We start from the raw sequence: 19,519 nt of genomic DNA, 5'->3' as shown, positions 1-19,519 counted from the left end.
AAAGAAATTCCTCCTGACACATAATAATCAGAACAACAAATGCACTAAATAAAGATAGAATATTAAAAGCAGTAAGGAAAAAAGGTCAAGTAATATATAAAGGCGGGCCCATTAGAATTACACCAGACTTCTCACCAGAGACTATAAAAGCCAGAAGATTCTAGACAGATGTTATACAGACACTAAGAGAACACAAATGCCAACCCAGGCTACTATAACCAGCCAAACTCTCAATTATCATAGATGGAGAAACCAAAGTATTCCATGACAAAACCAAATTCACACAATACCTCTTTATGGACTCAGCCATTCAAAAAGGGAAAAATCCAAAACAAGGAGGGAAATTAAGTCCTAGAAAAAGTAAGAAAGTAATCCTTCAAAAAAATTAAAAGAGGATATCCAGAAAAATAGAACCCCAACTCTAATAACAAAAATAACAAGAAGCAACAATCAATTTTCCTTAATATCTCTTAATATAAATGGACTCAATTCCCCAATTAAAAGACATAGACTAACAGACTGGCTACATAAACAGGACCAGACATTTTGCTGCATAAAAGAAATCCATCTCAAGGAGAAAGACACTGCCATAGAGTGAAAGGCTGGAAAACAATTTTCCAAGAAAATGGTCCCAAGAAACAAGCTGGAGTAGCCATTCTAATATTGAATAAAATCGACTTTCAACCCAAAGTTATTAAAAATGACAAGGAGCACCACTTCATATTTATCAAAGGTAAAATCTACCAAGATAAACTCTCACTTCTGAACATCTAGCTCCAAATGTAAAGACATCCACATTCTTTAAAGACATTTTAGTAAAGCTCAAAACACACATTGCACCACACACAATAATAGTGGGAGACTTCACTACCCCACTCTCATCACTGGACAGATCCTGGAAACAGAAATTAACAGAGACACAGTGAAGCTAACAGAAGTTATGAAATAAATGGATTTATCAGATATTTATAGAACATTTTAACCTAAAATAAGAGGATATAAACTCTCAATTACAATAGATGGAGAAACCAAAGTATTTTTCTTATCAGCACCTCATGGTACCTTCTCTAAAACTGACAATATAATTGGTCACAAAACAGGCCTCAACAGATACAAAAATATTGAAATAATTCCATGCATTGTACAAGATCACCAAGGGCTAAGGCTGACTTTCAATAGCAACATAAATAATAGAAAACCTACATAAAAATGGAAGCTGAACAACACTCTACTCAATGATAATTTGGTCAAGGAAGAAATAAAGAATGAAATTACAGTCTTTTTAGAGTTTAATGAAAATGAAGCCACAACCTGCCCAAACTTATGGGACACAATGAAAGTAACAGTAAGAGGAAAACTCATAGCTCTGAATGCCTCCAAAAAGAAACCGGGGAGAGCATACATGAGCAGTTTGACAGCACACCTGAAAGTTCTATTAAAAAAGGAAGCAGATTCACCAAGAGGAGTAGAAGCCAGGCAATAATCAAATTCAGGGCTAAAATCAACCAAGTGGAAACAAAAAGAACTATACAAAGAATCAACCAAACCCGGTTCTTATTCTTTGAGAAAATCAACAAGATAGATAAACTCTTTGCAACACTAACTAGAGGGCACATGGACAGTATCCTAATTAACAAAATCAGAAAAGAAAGCGGAGACATAATGGCAGAATCTGAGGGAATCCAAAATATCATCAGATACTACTAAAAAACGCCTACATTCAACAAAACTGGAAAAACTGGATGAAATGGACAGTTTTCTAGACAGATACCAGGTACCAAGGTTAAATCAGATTCAGCTTAATGATCTAAACACTCCCATATGCCCTAAAGAAATAGAACCAGTCATTAGTATTCTCCCAACCAGAAAAAAAAAAAAAAAAAAAAAAAAGAGCAGGACCAGATGGTTTAGAGCAGAGTTCTATAAGACCTTCAAAGAAGACCTAACTCAAATACTACTCAAACTATTCTATAAAATAGACACAGAAGATACTATAACCAATTCATTCTATGACGCCACTATTACTCTGATATCCAAGCTACACAAAGAAAGAGAACTTCATACCAATTTTCTTCATGTATATTGATGCAAAAATATACAATAAAATTCTTCCAAACTAAATCCAAGAACACATCAAAATGATCATCCATCATGATCAAGTAGGCTTCATTCCAGGGATGCAAGAATGGTTTAATATATGGATACCCAACAATGCAATCCACTATATAAACAAACTCAAAGACAAAACCAAATGACCATCTCATTAGGTGCTAAGAAAGCATTTGACAAAGTCCAACACCCTTTCATGATAAAAGTCTTGGAAAGATCAGGAATTCAAGGCCCATTCCTAAACATAATAAAAGCAATACACAGTAAGCCAGTAGCCAACATCAAACTAAATGGAGAGAAACTTGAAGTGATCCCACTGAAATCAAGGACTAAACAAGGCTGCCCACTCTCTCCCTACCCACTTAATATAGTACTTGAAGTCCTAGCCAATGCAATTAGACAACAAAAGAAGATCAAAGGAATACAAATTAGAAAAGAAGAATTCAGATGATATGATAGTATATATAAGTGATCCCAAAAAATCCACCAGAGAACTACTAACATGATCATCAACTTCAGTGCAGTAGCTGGATATAAAATTAACTCAAACAAATCAGGGACCTTTCTCTACACAAAGGTCAAACTTGCTGAGAAAGACATTAGGAAAACAACTCCTTTCACAATAGTCAGAAATAATATGAAATATTTTGGTGTGACTCTAAGGAAGTGAAAGATCTGTATAATAAGAACTTCAAGTCTCTGAAGAAAGAAATCAAAGAAGATCTCAGAAGATGGAAAGATCTCCCATGCTCATGGATGGGCAGGATTAATATAATCAAAATGGCTATCCTGCCAAAAGCAATCTACAGATTCAATGCAATCCCCATCAAAATTCCAACTCAATTCTTAACTGAGTTAGAAAGGGCAATTTGAAAATTCATCTGGAATAATAAAAAACCTAGGATAGCAAAAACTATTCTCAACAATAATGGAACCTCTGGTGGAAACACCATGCCTGACATTAAGCCATACTACAGAGCAATTTTGATAAAAACTGTATGGTACTGGTACCCTGACAAACAGGTAGATCAATGGAATAGAATTGAAGACCTGGAAATGAATCTACACACCTATGATCACTTGATGTTTTACAAGGGAGCTAAAACCATCCAGTGGAAAACAGACAACATTATCAACAAATGGTACTGGCCCAACTGGAAGTTATGTAGAAGAATGTGAATTGATCCATTCTTATCTCCTTAAACAATGTTCAAGTCAAAGACCTCCACATAAAACCAGAGACACTGAAATTAGTAGAGGAGAAAGTGGGGAAAATCCTCAAAGATATGGGCACAGAGGAAAAATTCCTAAACAGGACAGTAATGGCTTGTGCTGTAAGATCAAGAATTGACAAATTGGACCTCGTAAAATTGCAAAGCTTCTGTAAGGCAAAAGACATTGTCAATAAGACAAAAGAGCCACCAACAGATTGGGAAAGGATTTTTACCAATCCTAAATCAGATGGGGTACTAATATCTAATATATAAAAAGAGCTCAAGAAGCTGGACTCCATAAATTCAAATAACCCCATTAAAATTGGGGTACAGAGTTTTAAACAATGAATTCTCAACTGAGGAATACCAAATGGATGAGAAGTACCTAAAAAAAAAAATGTTCAGCATCCTTTATCATCAGGGAAATGCAAATCAAAACAACCTTGAGATTTCACCTCACACCAGTCAGAATGGCTAAGATAAAAAATTCAGGTGACAGCAGATGCTGGCAAGGATGTGGTGAAAGAGGGATCACTCCTCCATTGTTGGTGGGATTGCAAGCTTGTACAACCACTCTTGAAGTCAGTCTGGTTGTTCCTCAGAAAATTGGACATAGTACTACCAGAAGATCCAGCAATACCTCTCCTGGTAATAAGGACACATGCTCCATTATGTTCATAGCAGCCTTATTTATAATAGCCAGAAGCTGGAAAGAACCCAGATGTCCCTCAACAGAGGAATGGATATAGAAAATGTGGTACATTTGCACATTGGAGTAATACTCAGATATTAAAAACAATGAATTTATCAAATTTTTGGACAAATGGATTTATCTGGAGGCATCCTTAGTAAGGTAACCCAATCACAAAAGAAGTCATTAGATATTCACTCATTGATGAGGAGATATTAGCCCAGAAACTTAGAATACCCAAGATACAATTTGCAAAATACAAGAAAATCAAGAAGGGGGAAGACAAACGTGTGGATATTTCATTCCTCCTTAGAGTAGGAAACAAATCACCCTTGGAAGGAGTTACAGAGACAAAGTTTGGAGCTAAGACAAAAGGATGGACCATCCAAAGACTACCCCACCCGGGAGTCCATCCCATAATCAGCCACCAAACCCAGACACTGTTACATATGCCAGTAAGACTTTGCTGAAAGAACCCTGTTATAGCTTTCTAGAGTGAGGCTATGCCAGTAACTGGCAAATACAGAAGTGGATGCTCACAGTCATCTATATGATGGAACATGGGGCCCCCAATGGAGGAGCTAGAGAAAGTACTCAAGGAGTTGAAGGGTCTACAACACTATAGGTGGAACAACAATATGAACTAACCAGTTACCCCAGAACTCATGACTCTAGCTGCATATGTAGCAGAAGATTGCCTAGTTGGCCATCACTGGGAAGAGAGGACCCTAGATCTTACAAACTTTATATGCCCCACTACAGGCGAACACTAGGACCAAGAAGTGGGAGTGGGTGGGTATGTGAGCAGGGCTAGGTGAGAGTATAGAGAACTTTCAGGATAGCATTTGAAATGTAAATAAAGAAAATATCTAGTAAAATAAAATAAAAATTAAAGAAAGGCAGTGTGAAGAATCCCTGTGGTGATAGAAATGTCTACTTTGTGTCAAGGACAATATCATGACTAATACTTTAAATATGTTTGCAAATCTTCCAGTTTATCATTGGTGAGAGGAATAGAAAATTTTATAAATGATCTTATGTTGGTTCTTTTTTATTTGTTTGTTTGTAGAACATGCTATTAATATTTTCAACTGTTAGTATTCAACAAACAGAATAATTATTTTATGGTATATTTCATTGTTATGTCTCCCTTTTTACTTTTGATTTTGCTAATTAGGATACTGTCTCTGTGCCCTCTGGTTAATCTGGCTAAGGGTTTATCTATCTTGTTGATTTTCACAAAGAGCCAGCTCCTGATTTTGTTGATTCTTTATATAGTTCTTTTTGTTTCCATTTGGTTGATTATTTCCTGCTCTTTACTCCCCTTGATTGTATTGGCTTATTTTTGTTCTAGAGCTTTCAGGAGTACTGTCAAGCTGCTAGTGTAAGCTCTCTTCAGTTTCTTTTTGGAGACACTTAGAGCTATGAATTTGCCTCTTAGCACTGCTCTCATTGTGTCCCATAAGTTTTGGTTTGATGCACCTTTATTTTCATTAAATTCTAAAATTTCTTAATTTTTTTCCTTGACAAGTTATCATTGAGTAGAGCATTGTTCAGCTTCCGTGTGTATGTGATCTTTTCATTGTTTTTGTTTTTAATGAAGACCAGCCTTAGTCCATGATGATTTGATAGGGGGATGATTATTTCAATCTTCTTGTATCTTTTGATGCCTGTTTTGTGACCAAGTATACAGTCAGTTTTGGAGGAGGTACCATGAGGTGTTGAGAAGAAAGTATATTCTTTTGCTTTTGGATGAAATGTTCTATAGATATCTGTTAAATACCTTTGTTTCATAACTGCTGTTAGTTTCACCATGTCTCTGTTTAATTTCTATTTCCAGGATCTGTCCATTGCTGAGACTGGGGTGTTGAGGTCTCCCACTATTATTGCATAGGGCGCAATATGTGCTTTGAGCTTTAGTAAATTTCTTTTATGAATGTGGTTGCCCTTGCATTTGGAGCATTGATGCTCAGAACTGAGAGTTCATCTTGGTAGATTTTTACTTTGACAAGTATGAAGTGTCCTTCCTTGTCTTTTTGGATAACTTTTGGTGAAAGTTGATTTTATTTGATATTAGAATGGCTACTCCAGCTTGTTTCGTGGAACAATTTGCTTGGAAATTTGTTTTCCAACCTTTTATTCTAAGGAAATGTCTATCTTTGTAACCAAGGTGTGTTTTCCTGTATGCAGCAAAATGTTGGGTCCTGTTTATGTATCCAGTCTGTTACTTTATGTCTATTTGGGGGAATTGAGTTCGTTGATGTTAAGAGATATTAAGGAAAAATGATTGTTACTTCCTGATATTTTTGTTGTTAGAGGTGGAATTAGGTTTGTGTGGCTATCTTCATTTAGTTTTGTTGAAAGATTACTTTCTTGCTTTTTCTAGGGTGTAGTTTCCCTCTATGTGTTGGTGTTTTCCAACTATTAACCTTTGTAGGGCTGGATTTGTGGAAAGATATTGTGTAAATTTGTTTTTATCATGGAATATCTTGGCTTCTCTGTCTATGGTAATTGCTTATGTTGGTTCTTAATATGAATATGCAAGTGTACTCCTCTCACTGCCTGCACCAAGGATAAAATTGACCACTTATACTTCCACATCCTTGGAAGCCAGTTTCTCCTTTGCAATTTGTCTTACCAAGAAAGTGGCCAAATCAGTGTTGGATATAGAACATCCAAATATTATTTTTGTGCTATTGGTGATGATAATAATAAGATGATGATTCTTCTGAGAGGCTTTCATTGCCTATGATTATAGTGCTGGATGCAACAAATAGAAAGCCATTATCCAGCATATTGGTTTGGGGATGTCTACTGCTGCATATACAACTTCCCATCCCAGGGAGCTTCAGGGTCCACCATGAACACACAGAAATAGCATCCTCTCTTTCTCCTGTGGAACCCAATGTTCCAGGTGACATTTGTTTTCAGTTCCATGTCATCATCATCATCATCTGCATCATCGGCATCATCTGCATCATCGGCATCATCATCATCGTTCACTTACCATCCTGATCAGTTTCGTACTTCCAAGTCACCTCCTTCCACAATCCTCCCTCATTCCCTCTTCCCTTCTCCTCTGAAAGGGTGGGCCCCCTTGGTATGCCCCACCCAAGCAAATGAAGTCTCTGCCGGCCTAGGAGCATCTTCTCCCACTGAAGCCAGAAAAGGAAGTCTAACTAGAAGAACATATCCCATTAACAGGCAACAGATTTTGGGTTAGTCCCTGCTCCAATTGTTTGAGAGCTACATGAAAACCAAGCTGTGCATCTGCTACATATGTGCGGGGGGCGGGGGTGGGGATGCCTAGGTCCAGCCTGTGTTCACTCTTTGGTTGGTGGTTCAGACTTTGACAGCCCCAAAAGTCCAGATTAGGTGATTCTGTTTATCTTCCTATCCCCTTCAGGGCCCATGATCCTTCCCCGACTCTTCGATAAGAGTCTCCAAGCTCTATGCACTGTTTGTTTATGGGTGTCTGTATCTATTTCAGTCATCTGCTGGGTGGAGCCTCTTAGAGGACAAGCTTTCTATACTCCTATCTGCAAGCATAGGAAAGTATCATTAATAGTGTCAAGGATTGGTGTTTGCCTATGGGATTAGTTTTGCGTTGAGCCAGTTATTGGTTGCCCTTTCTTTTAGTCTCTGTTCCATCCCCTATCCCTGCATTTCGTTTAGACAGGACAAATTTTGGGTCAGAAGTTTTGTGAGTAGGTTGGTGTCCTTATCTGTCAACTGGCGTTTCTACCTTGCTACAGGAAGTAGCTTCTTCAGGTTCCATATCCCCAATGCTGTGTGTCTTAGCTAAGTTCACACCCATTGACTCAGGCACCTTCCCTATCTCATGTCTCTGGCATGTCTTCAAGATGTCCCCCAACTCCCCAACCCTGCCAGTTGCAGATTTTCATTCATTCTCATGGCCATCTATCCTGGGGTGTTCAAGATCAGCTCCATGTCTTAACCTGACCCTTGTCAAACTGAGTAGACTGATTCAATTGGAACAATCATTCTGACTACTCTGCTGCACACATCCATGTCTCTCTCCTTTCCCGCACACTTGTGCCTCCCCCAAAACACACACCATCAGAGAACACAGACACAAACATTTACTTGTGGGCTTGATTTTATTTTTACCTTATTTGAATATTAGTTGGTGTAATAATTTACTTCAGGCAACAAGATTTCTTTTTATTCTGACTTAGCCCAACTAGCTTTTTATCTACTTCTCCTACCACCCCCAGAGATGGTGGAGTCTTCCTCTGTCTCTTGGTTGTATAAGATTAATTTCTCTTCGAGTGTTGTTGGCTGGATTTTTGTGGCCTTCCCCTCTTGGCTTTCAATACACTTGTGATACTTCTAGATGGAGGCTTCCTATCTGATGTACATTTTGCCATTTCTCCTCTCTTCTTCTTTGTAGGATGACTAGATACCTAGAAAGGCCACAGAGAAAAAAAAAAAAAAAGACTTAGGTTTTGAAGAATAAGAATAAGATGGAGGAGAGACAGAAGCGGGAACTTAATAGGAAATGAAGGGGTTAGGTCAGTGTGTGTGTGTGTGTGTGTGTGTGTGTGTGTGTGTGTGTGTGTGTGTGTGCTGAGCAGGTGAGGGCTAGAAAGAATATTTGAAAATTTGATGGCAGGATTCAAAGGCAACAACAGTGAAGGCGTGTGTAGCTCAGCTGACCTTAGATTTCTCATTTGGTTTGGTGTTTATCTTTCTTTTGTAAGTATTATTTATTCTTCTTTGATGCCTCTGTTGTGCTGTCTGATTTCTGCACTTCGTGTTGTTGTTTTAGACTCTGCCTTCCCCATCTTTGCAACTTATAGCAGACTACCTTAGCCTTCCTGAACTGGCATATGTATACCCCTTCCCAGACAATGAGTGATCATACCCTTACATTGTTAGATCAGTAAGCCCAGGAGGGAGAGGTCTTAAAGGCACAGAATATCATTCTGAATACTCTGTGTGGATAAGGAAGATGTGTAGTCTTGTTGGAGAACTAGAACATCTATTTAGTGCTCTTAGAGTCTTCTTAACTAACACTTAACATGTTTCTCATGGTGGGCCATTGCAAGTGATACATTCTATTCACTTGAAATCTTACTCAGAGGTGGGGGGGGCACATTATCCATGGTGAAATGGCCATAGTTAAATAAATCTCTGTGGAGATATGAATTGTTCTACTTCTCCCTTAACCTTTTTTCCTCACATACCTTAATAATGTCACGTCTTACTTACAAGTAGGGAACTTTCTCATACCAATCCTTTGCCACTCACTCACTGAGGTTCCCTTGCCCTTGTTTCCAGTCTCAATTCGTGGCCTTTAAGCTATCAGACTTTGCTGAATTGAGTTGACAGTTTGGAAAATCTAGTCCAGACTACAATTTGAAGGGCTTACTTACCTTAGTAAGCTTATCATTGAGGCTTGAGTAGTATTATAGTCACAAGGGAAAAGAGACAAGCTAGAAATCTGTGTGCCAGTTGTGCTGTCTGTTTACATGCAGGAAATTATAACAGAAAGACTGTTGGGTTCACACTGTTGGGACTGTGTGTTTGACTAACAGTGTACTTAGTAGCAGATGAAACAAGGAAAGAAAAAGGGCAAAGTCAAACTTCTCATAGTCCATGCAGACACCTATGCAACGCTAACAAAGAATATATCTCAAGCTAACAATTGAACTCCATAAGAGTCACAAAAGATTAATATATGTAAGTAGTTCTACTTTTATATACCAGCAATAAAACAATCTGAAAGTGAAAGCAAAAGGGCCAAAATTTAAAAATGAGATAAAAAAACATGATATGCTAAGGAATTGTCTTAGTTCTGTTTCCTGTTCCTATGATTAAACACCTTAATAAAAGCAACCTAAAGGGAAAGGGTTTCTTTAGGTTATAGGTCTAGGTTACAGTCCATCATTGTAGGGAAATCAAGGTGGCAGAAATTTGAAGCAACTATTCACATTGCACCTACAGTCAAGAACAGAGTGTAGTCAATTCATGTAGCCACACTCCTGTGCTACTAGATTTCTCCACTCTTACACCATTCAGAATCTCCAGCTCAGGAAATGACACACCCATAGTGGGCATCTCTTCCCACCTTAATTAAAATCATCAAGACAATCATTGTCACTTCAACAAAACAACTTGGTCTACAAAACTTTGCATTGAAATAACTTTTCTCATGATTCTTAATCTCAAGTCTACAGTGAACAAACACAGCGATAAACCTAATAAAATACTTAGAAACTCTGGATATCATAGATTACAAAACATAGTGGAAATGAACTTATGAAGATCTAAATTAAAAGAGATTTGTGCCTCATTCAGTTGTCAGGAAAGTCATACATTCTCCTCATACATGAACCAAGTTTAGTCCTAATTAAAATCTCAGAAGTATAAAACACACACAAACAGGAAATTGCAGGAGACAATGTTCACAAAAAGAACATAACTTTTAAAGGCAGACAAAGCTAAAGAAATTACAAAACATATTATAAAGTCACCATAATCAGGAGAGTGTGAAAATAACATAATAGAAATGTACCAATACAGTAAAGCCTTGAAATATACCTACATGTAACATATGTAATAGAATACATATGAAGAACTGATTATGAAAAAGATACAAAGGAATATTGCAAGAGAAAGATTAGACTTTGTATCAGCTAAGTCTATAGTTTCTGGGTATCAATATGCAAACTATACATGTCAATACATACTTTTGATATATCAAAAATGCACTAGAGAAGTGTTTCAGGTTAAAAGCACATACTACTCTTACAGTTCCCAAAGTGGCTCACAGCTATCTATTACTCTAGCTCCAGATGATTCAACACCCTGTTCGGGTTATATTAGAGAGAATCTCAGGTGCAGAAGATTCCATAGAGAACATCGGCATAAAAATCAAAGAAAATGCAGAATTCAAAAAGATCCTAACTCAAAACATCCAGGAAATCCAGGACACAATGAGAAGACCAAACCTACAGATAATAGGAGTGGATGAGAATGAAGATTTTCAACTCAAAAGACTGGCAAATATCTTTAACAAAATTATAGAAGAAAACTTCCCAAATTTAAAGAAAGAGATGCCCATGAACATACAAGAAGCCTACAGAACTCCAAATAGATTGGACCTGAAAAGAAATTCCTCCCAACACATAATAATCAGAACAACAAATGCACTAAATAAAGATAGAATACTAAAAGCAGTAAGGGAAAAAGGTCAAGTAACATATAAAGTCAAGCCTATCAGAATTACACCAGATTTTTCACCAGAGACTATGAAAGTCAGAAGAGCCTGAACAGATGTTATACAGACACTAAGAGAACACAAATTCCAGCCCAGGCTACTATACCCAGCCAAAATCTCGGTTGATGCAGAGAAAGCATTTGACAAAATCCAACACCCATTCATGATAAAAGTCTTGGAAAGATCAGGAATTCAAGGTCCATACCTAAGCACGATAAAAGCAAACTACAGCAAACCAGTAGCCAACATCAAAGTAAATGGTGAGAAGCTGGAAGCAATCCCACTAAAATCAGGGACTAGACAAGGCTGTCCACTCTCTCCCTACCTATTCAACATTGTACTTGAAGTCCTAGCCAGAGCAATTCGACAACAAAAGGAGATAAAGGGCATACAAATTGGAAAGGAAGAAGTCAAAATATCACTTTTTGCAGATGATATTATAGTATATATAAGTGACCCTAAAAATTCCACCAGAGAACTCCTAAACCTGATAATCAGCTTCGGCAAAGTAGCTGGATATAAAATTAACTCAAACAATTCAATTTCCTTTCTGTACACAAAGGATAAGCAGGCTGAGAAAGAAATTAGAGAAACAACACCCTTCTTAATAGTCACAAATAATATAAAATACATTGGTGTGACTCTAACTAAGGAAGTGAAAGATCTGTATGAAAAGAACTTCAAGTCTCTGAAGAAAGAAATTAAAGAAGATCTCAGAAGATGGAAAGATCTACCATGCTCATGGATTGGCAGGATCAACATTGTAAAAATGGCTATCTTGCCAAAAGCAATCTACAGATTCAATGCAATCCCTATCAAAATTCCAACTCAATTCTTCAACTAATGAGAAAGGGCAATCTGCAAATTCATCTGGAATAACAAAAAACCTAGGATAGCAAAAACTCTTCTCAAGGATAAAAGAACCTCTGGTGGAATCATCATGCCTGACCTAAAGCTGTACTACAGAGCAATTGTGATAAAAACTGCATGGTACTCGTATAGTGACAGACAAGTAGACCAATGGAAGAGAATTGAAGACCCAGAGATGAACCCACACACCTATGGTCACTTTATCTTTGAAAGGGGAGCTAAAACCATCCAGTGGAAAAAAGACAGCCTTTTCAACAAATGGTGCTGGCACACCTGGCGGTTATCATGTAGAAGAATGTGAATTGACCCATTTCTATCTCCTTGTACTAAGGTCAAATCTAAGTGGATTAAGGAACTCCACAAACCAGAGACACTGAAACTTATAGAGGAGAAAGTGGGGAAAGCCTCAAAGATATGGGTACAGGGGAAAATTTTCTGAATAGAACAGCAATGGCTTGTGCTGTAAGTTCGAGAATCAATAAATGGGACCTCACAAAATTGCAAAGCTTCTGCAAGGCAAAAGACACTGTCAATAAGACAAAACGACCACCAACAGATTGGGAAAGGATCTTTACCTATCCCAAATCTGATAGGGGACGAATATCTAATATATATAAAGAGCTCAAGAAGGTGGACTCCAGAAAATCAAATAACCCCATTAAAAAATGGGGCTCAGAGCTGAACAAAGAATTCTCACCTGAGGAATACTGAATGGCACAGAAGCAACTGAAAAAATGTTCAACATCCTTAATCATCAGGGAAATGCAAATCAAAACAACCCTGAGATTCCACCTCACACCAGTCAGAATGGCTAAGATCAAAAATTCAGGTGACAGCAGATGCTGGCAAGGATGTGGAGAAAGAGGAACACTCTTCTATTGTTGGTGGGATTGCAAGCTTTTACAACCACTCTGGAAATCAGTCTGGCGGTTCCTCAGAAAATTGGACTTCGTACTACTGGAGGATCCTGCAATACCTCTCCTGGGCATATATCCAGAAGATGTCCCAACTGGTAAGAAGGACACATGCTCCTCTATGTTTATAGCAGCTTTTTTATAATATCCAGAAGCTGGAAAGAACCCAGATGCCCCTCAACAGAGAAATAGATACAGAAAATGTGGTACATTTACACAATGGAGTACTACTCAGCTATTAAAAAGAATGAATTTATAAAATTCCTAGGCAAATGCATGGACCTGGAGGGCATCATCCTGAGTGAGGTAACACAATCACAAAGGAAATCACACAACATGTACTCACTGATAAGTGGATTTTAGCCCAGAATCTTAGGATACCCAAAATATAAGATATAATTTGCTAAACACATCAAACTCAAGAAGAACGAAGACCAAAGTGTGGACACTTTGCCCCTTCTTAGAATTGGGAACAAAATACCCATGGAAGGAGTTACAGAGACAAAATTTGGATCTGTGACGAAAGGATGGACCATATCCAGGGATCCATCCCATAATTAGTTTCCAAACGCTGACACCATTGCATACACTAGCAATGTTTTGATGAAAGGACCCAGATATAGCTGTCTCTTGTGAGACTATGCCGGGGCCTAGCAAATACAGAAGTGGATGCTCACAGTCAGCTATTGATTGGATCACAGGGCCCCCAACGGAGGAGCTAGAGAAAGTTCCCAAGGAGCTAAAGGGAACTGCATCTCTATAGTTGGAACAACATTATGAACTAACCAGTACCCTGGAGCTCTTGACTCTAGCTGCATATGTATCAAAAGATGGCCTAGTTGGCCATCACTGGAAAGAGAGGCCCATTGGACTTACAAACTTTATATGCCCCACATATACAGGGGAATGCCAGGGCCAAAAAGGAGGAATGGGTGTGTAGGGGAGTGGGGGGATGGGTATGGGGGACTTTTGGGATAGCATTGGAAAAGTAAATGAGGAAAATACCTAATAAAAATTTTAATAAAATGTTTAACATTTAGAAAATCAAACAAAACAAAACAAAACAAACAGACAAACAAACAAACAAAAAAACCTAAACTTAGCACATTCAGGAGCAATTGATCCCCATGTGATATAAACTGACATGCCTTACTGTTGCAGTAGGTGTTCGCATTGGCCTTGTAATGGATGAAATGATTTGCTACTCAGACAACTCCATCTGAAAATGGGAGTGTCTGTTACAAAGAATTCTAGGATGTCTGCCATTGTCTGCATGTTATGTGTTTGCTGTTCATGCCACCTCAAGTTTCCCTGAACTCTCGTTGTAAACTTTATATGCTTTATAAACATTCAATGTAAGCAAGTGGCCAGGCCCTGCCTGAAGAGGTCCAGCAGCCAGGGTATAAATGCTAAAACAGCTGTAATTACCAAGGCAGGAAAGTGACCTGGACACATCCCCCAGATTTCTCTAAGGGCTGTAATTGTCAGACCACATAATCCCTCCAATCCCAGACCACTCTGGAAAGCTTTTCCCCTCAACCCCCAAGAAACCCTGTATAAACCCTGTGCTCTGCCCAGTTCTTTGATTTTTTTCTCCCAAGCAGAGGCAGCCAAGGGGGGTCTACTGAGTTTTTCTCTCCCAATAAACCTCTTGTGTGGCATTTGTTGTTCAGTGTGAGAGTTGTTTGTAAAGAAAGGAGAAAGAATGGATAACTTGTGAGCGATTAGACCAGAAAACAGTTGCCTTTAGGGAGGGAAAGAAGCCCGTGGAGAACAAAGTCACCTATAGGAAAAGTGGGAGTGCATAAGACAAGGCTCCAGAGTGAGGCTGAGCTGTGGAGCACAGGCTGAGAATCAGCAGAATAGCTCAGCAGGCTATCCCCACTTAGGCCAGTGCACAGGGAGAGGAATGGGATTTGTTTAATTATTTTTTCTTTTATTGAAAATAGATTTTTTTCCACATAATATATCCCTCCCATGACTCCCCCAGAATTTTCTTCCCTCCCCTCCTATCCAGATCCATACCTTTTCTCTCCCTCATTAAAAACACTCATGCTTCTAAGGGATAATAATAAAATAAAATAGAGTAAGATAGAACAAAACAAATACATAAAAATAAGACAAAACAAGCAAACAAGGAGAAGAATGCAAGTAAAGGCACAAAAATCAGATAAAGACACAGAGATCCACTTGATCACATACTTGGGAATGTCATAAAAATAAAAATGCAGAAACCATTATATATACACAAAGAACCTGTAGGGTAAAATGAGAAAAAAATCAACAAAAATAACAACAACAAGAAATAAAGATTTAAAACAAAAAGACAAAACTCTGATGTAGCAGTATGAGACAAGGAACCAGCAAAGATGCTGCTGGGTTCGTTGTCACTGGCATCTCCTGCTGGGCATGCTGTGCACTCTTAAGGGTAGTTTGTCTTCCTGGTGAGATGATGGTGGAGAAAACTAATTTTGATTTTTCAATTGGACATAGTGTCTGGGTTAGGGATAGTAACATATGTCCACTTCTCCTTTCAGCTCTAGGACCATATCTGTTTCAGGCCAGTGCAGGCCCTGTGCCTGCTGCCAAAGTCCAAAGTCACTGTGAGGCCACGTGTGGCAACCCTGCTGTGTTTAGAAGGCCTTGATCCATGGATATCCTCCTTCCCCTCTGGCTCTTATTTTTTTTTCTTTTTATTCTTCTCTCATATATTATCCCAGTTGCAATTTCCCTTCTCTCTCCTTCTCCCAGTCTCCTTCCCCAGATCTACCCTCCCTTCTCACAGAGAAGAGCAGGCCTTCCAGGAACATCAAACAAACATAGAATAATAAACTACAATACAACCAGACACATACCATCATGTCAAGGCTGGGCCAGGCAGTCCAGTAGGTGGATAGCAAAAGAGTCATCCCCACTGTTAGGATTTCCATAAGAACACCAAGCTACTCAGCCATAACATATGCATAGGGCCTAGGTCACAGATACCTGCAGGCTCTCTGATCTCTGAGAGACCACTTCAGTTCATCAGTTGATTCTGTGGGTTTTATTGTTCTGGTGTTCTTGACTTCTCTGGTTCTTCTCATCCTTCCTCCCCACCTCTGCAGGACCTCCTGAGCTCCACCTGATGTTTGGCTATGGGACTCTGCATCCAGATGAAGTGTCTTTTGCATCTTTGATGAGGATTCTGCTAGACATTAGCCCCAACACACTCTACAGGCAGGACATACTGTAGGTCAAAGGTTTTGTGGCTCAGTTTTGTCCCAATCTCTCCACTTGAGCCCTTGACTGGTTACAAAAGATGGAAGGTTTAGGCTCTGTGTCCCGCATTATTCGAAGTCTTTGCTAGGGTTCCTCTCATGGATTCCATGGAGTTTCCACTGCACTGGGTTTCCACCTCACTCCTGAAATGTCCCCAGTGCCAGTCATTTCTCCCAGTATTTTCTCTCTCCCTCCCCCTGTCCCACCTGATCACATCTGTTCCTACCACCAACGGCCTCATAGTCCCCCATGAAATCTGTTTCCCTTTCCCAGAGAGATTTTTTTGTTCTCTCATAAGCTTAACTTACTTAACTTCTTTGGGTCTGTAAATTGCAGCATGGTTGGTTATTCTGTACTTTATGACTAATATCCACTTATAAGTGAGTACATACCATGCATGCATGTCTTTTTGGGTCTGGGTTACCTTGCTCGGAATGGATTGTTTTTGTTTGTTTGTTTTTTTCTAGTTCCATCCATTTTCCTGAAAATTTTATGATGTCATTATTTTTAATAGCTGTAAATGTTCCACATTTTTTTTTATTCTTTGGTTGAGGGACATCTAAGTTGTTTCCAGCTTCTGGCTATGATGAATAAAGCTGCTATGAACATAGTGGAGCAAGTGTACTTGTTATAGAATGTACCACAGTTTTCTGAGGAACCACCATACTGACTTGCAAAGTGGTTGTTCAAGTTTGCACTTCCACCAGCAGTGGAGGAGAGTTCCCCTTGCTCCACATCCTTACCAGCATGAGCTTTCACTTGCATTTTTTATCTTAGCCATCCTGGCAGGTATAAGATGAAATCTCAGTTGTTTTGATTTGGATTTCCTTGATAGCTAAGGATTGAAAGAACAATACTCAAGCTTCGTATGGAAAAATAAATCTCCAAGATAGCTAAAACAATCCAGAACAGTAATAGAACTTCTGGGGGTATCACCATCCCTAAATCTGTAATACAGAGCAAAGATGATTAAAAAAAAAAACTACATGGTATTGGCATAAAAATAGACAAGCTGATCATTGGAATCGAATCTGAGACTGAGAAATAAATCCACAAGTCTATGGACACTTGATTTTTGATCAAAACCAAGAAGCCAAAACCACACAATGGGGGAAAAAGACAGCATCTTCAACAAATGGCGCTGGTGTAACAGGATGTTTGCATGTAGAAGAATGCAAATAGATCCATATTTATCAACCTTCACAAAACTCAAGTCCAAGTGGATCAAAGACAACATAAAACCAGATACATAGAAGAGAAAGTGGGGAATAGCCTTAAATGTATTGGCACAGGAGACAGCTTACTGAACAGTATAATAGCTCAAGCACCAAGACCAACAATTAATAAATGGGGCCTTATGAAACTGAAAAGGTTTTGAAAGTCAATAGGACAAGACAGCAACCTACAGAATAGGAAAGATCTTCATGAATTCTATATCTAACAGGACTAATGTCTAAAAAATATCTAAAGAACTCAAGAAACTAGACAACAACAAACCACATGACTCAATTTTAAAAGTAGAGTACAGATCTAAACAGAGTAATCTCAAATGGCCAAGAAGCACTTAAAGAAATATTCCCACCCTCTGGTTCTTATACTCTTCTGCCTCTTCCTCAGGGTTCCCTGAGCCTGGAACCCTTATGGAAAGCATTACGTTTAGGGCTGAGTGTTCCAAGGTCTCTGTATATTGTCTGTATATTATTATCTGTATATTGTCTGGATGTGGGTCTCTATATTTGTTCCTATCTGCTACAAGAAGAAGTTTCTCTGTTGATGGCTGAGGAAGACACTGATCTATGAGTATAACAGAATGTCATTAGAAGTCATTTTATGGCTATATTCTTTAAGTAGAACAGTATTATTTGGTTTCACACTAGGTCTCTGCATGATCTAGTCTCGGACTCTTGGTCACCCAAGCAGGGTCAAGCATGGATTCCATCTCATGGAGTGGCCTTGAGTCAGATCAGATATTGGTTAGTTATCCCCACAAGCTTTGTGCTGCCATTGCCCTAGCATATCCTTGAATGCAGGAAACCATTGTAAGTGGAAGGGTTTATAGGTGGGTTGGTGTTCATATTTCTCCTTTGGTAGTATGCAGAGTACCTTTTGGTACCAAGAACACTAGCATGTAAGGGTGAAGGCTCTAGGTAGGCACCAGCCAGACTTCTCCGTGTTTAGGCATTCAGTGGGTTATGTAGGTGTTATCTTCAGCCATGGGACCTTAGTGTCAGTTTGTGGATAGAAACCTATTGTAGGCATATACATTTTGCAACCTACTTTCAATACGGATTCAACCTCTCCTCTAGCCCACCACCCAACAGAGGTAGTGGAAGAGAAATGTTATTAGGATGTCAGAGAAGTGCACCTGTTCAGAAATAGTTCATTGAGGGCAAGCTTGATCTTCTTTGGCAGCAGTTTAGTCCCATAGCAAACACCAAATGTGACTCAGCAGTGGCAGTCCAGTCCTCTAGGCAGGCAGACATCAGGTACAACAGCTTCAGTCCAGTCCTTTCAGCAGGCAAACAGTAGGCACGAAACAGCAGCCGTAGTTCAATCCTGAAGAAACAGCCAGTCTCACCAACTGGCCTGAGGCAGCAAGCTGCTGCAGGAACCTGGAGAGCAGTACTCATTTTTCTCAATGACAGCATCATCACAAATTGAATTCACAATGCTATGTAAGGTAAACCAATACATACATGTCAGAAGCAAAAAAAAAAAAAAAAAAAAAAAAAAGTGAGATGGAACAAATCAAACCAAGGCTCAGTGCTCGTCTCCCACTGTCTGTAGAGTCATATTTATATTCTTTCATCAAGCTTTCTTTCCTGTGTATGCTCCAGGAAAACATCCTTTCACCATGTCTGCTTCAGGAAAACATTCTTTTACCTGTGTGCTCCAGCCAAACATCATTTGATGTAACTAATTTTCCAAAGAACTAGAAGTTTGCACTTCAACCTATAGTTTTGGCAATAGCCTTGGCTATTTAGGGTTTCTCATGGGACCTCTTTATTCAACAACTCAATTAGATGTAACCCATCCTGGTACTGAAATCTTTATTTGGTGACAGGAGATGTCACCCCTGCTATTTGGTGATTTCATTTAGATCGCCTTCATATATTTATATATCTTAGGAAACTTCTACTATATTAGGTTTGCATAAGATGGTCCTTAGTTATGTCTCTTCCCATATTCCTCCCTCTTCCCTCTCTGCCCTCCCCTA

This window comes from Mus musculus, chromosome X, assembly GCF_000001635.26.
Source record: "Mus musculus strain C57BL/6J chromosome X, GRCm38.p6 C57BL/6J".
NCBI classification, from domain to species: domain Eukaryota; kingdom Metazoa; phylum Chordata; class Mammalia; order Rodentia; family Muridae; genus Mus; species Mus musculus.
This window is presented reverse-complemented; position numbering follows the sequence as displayed.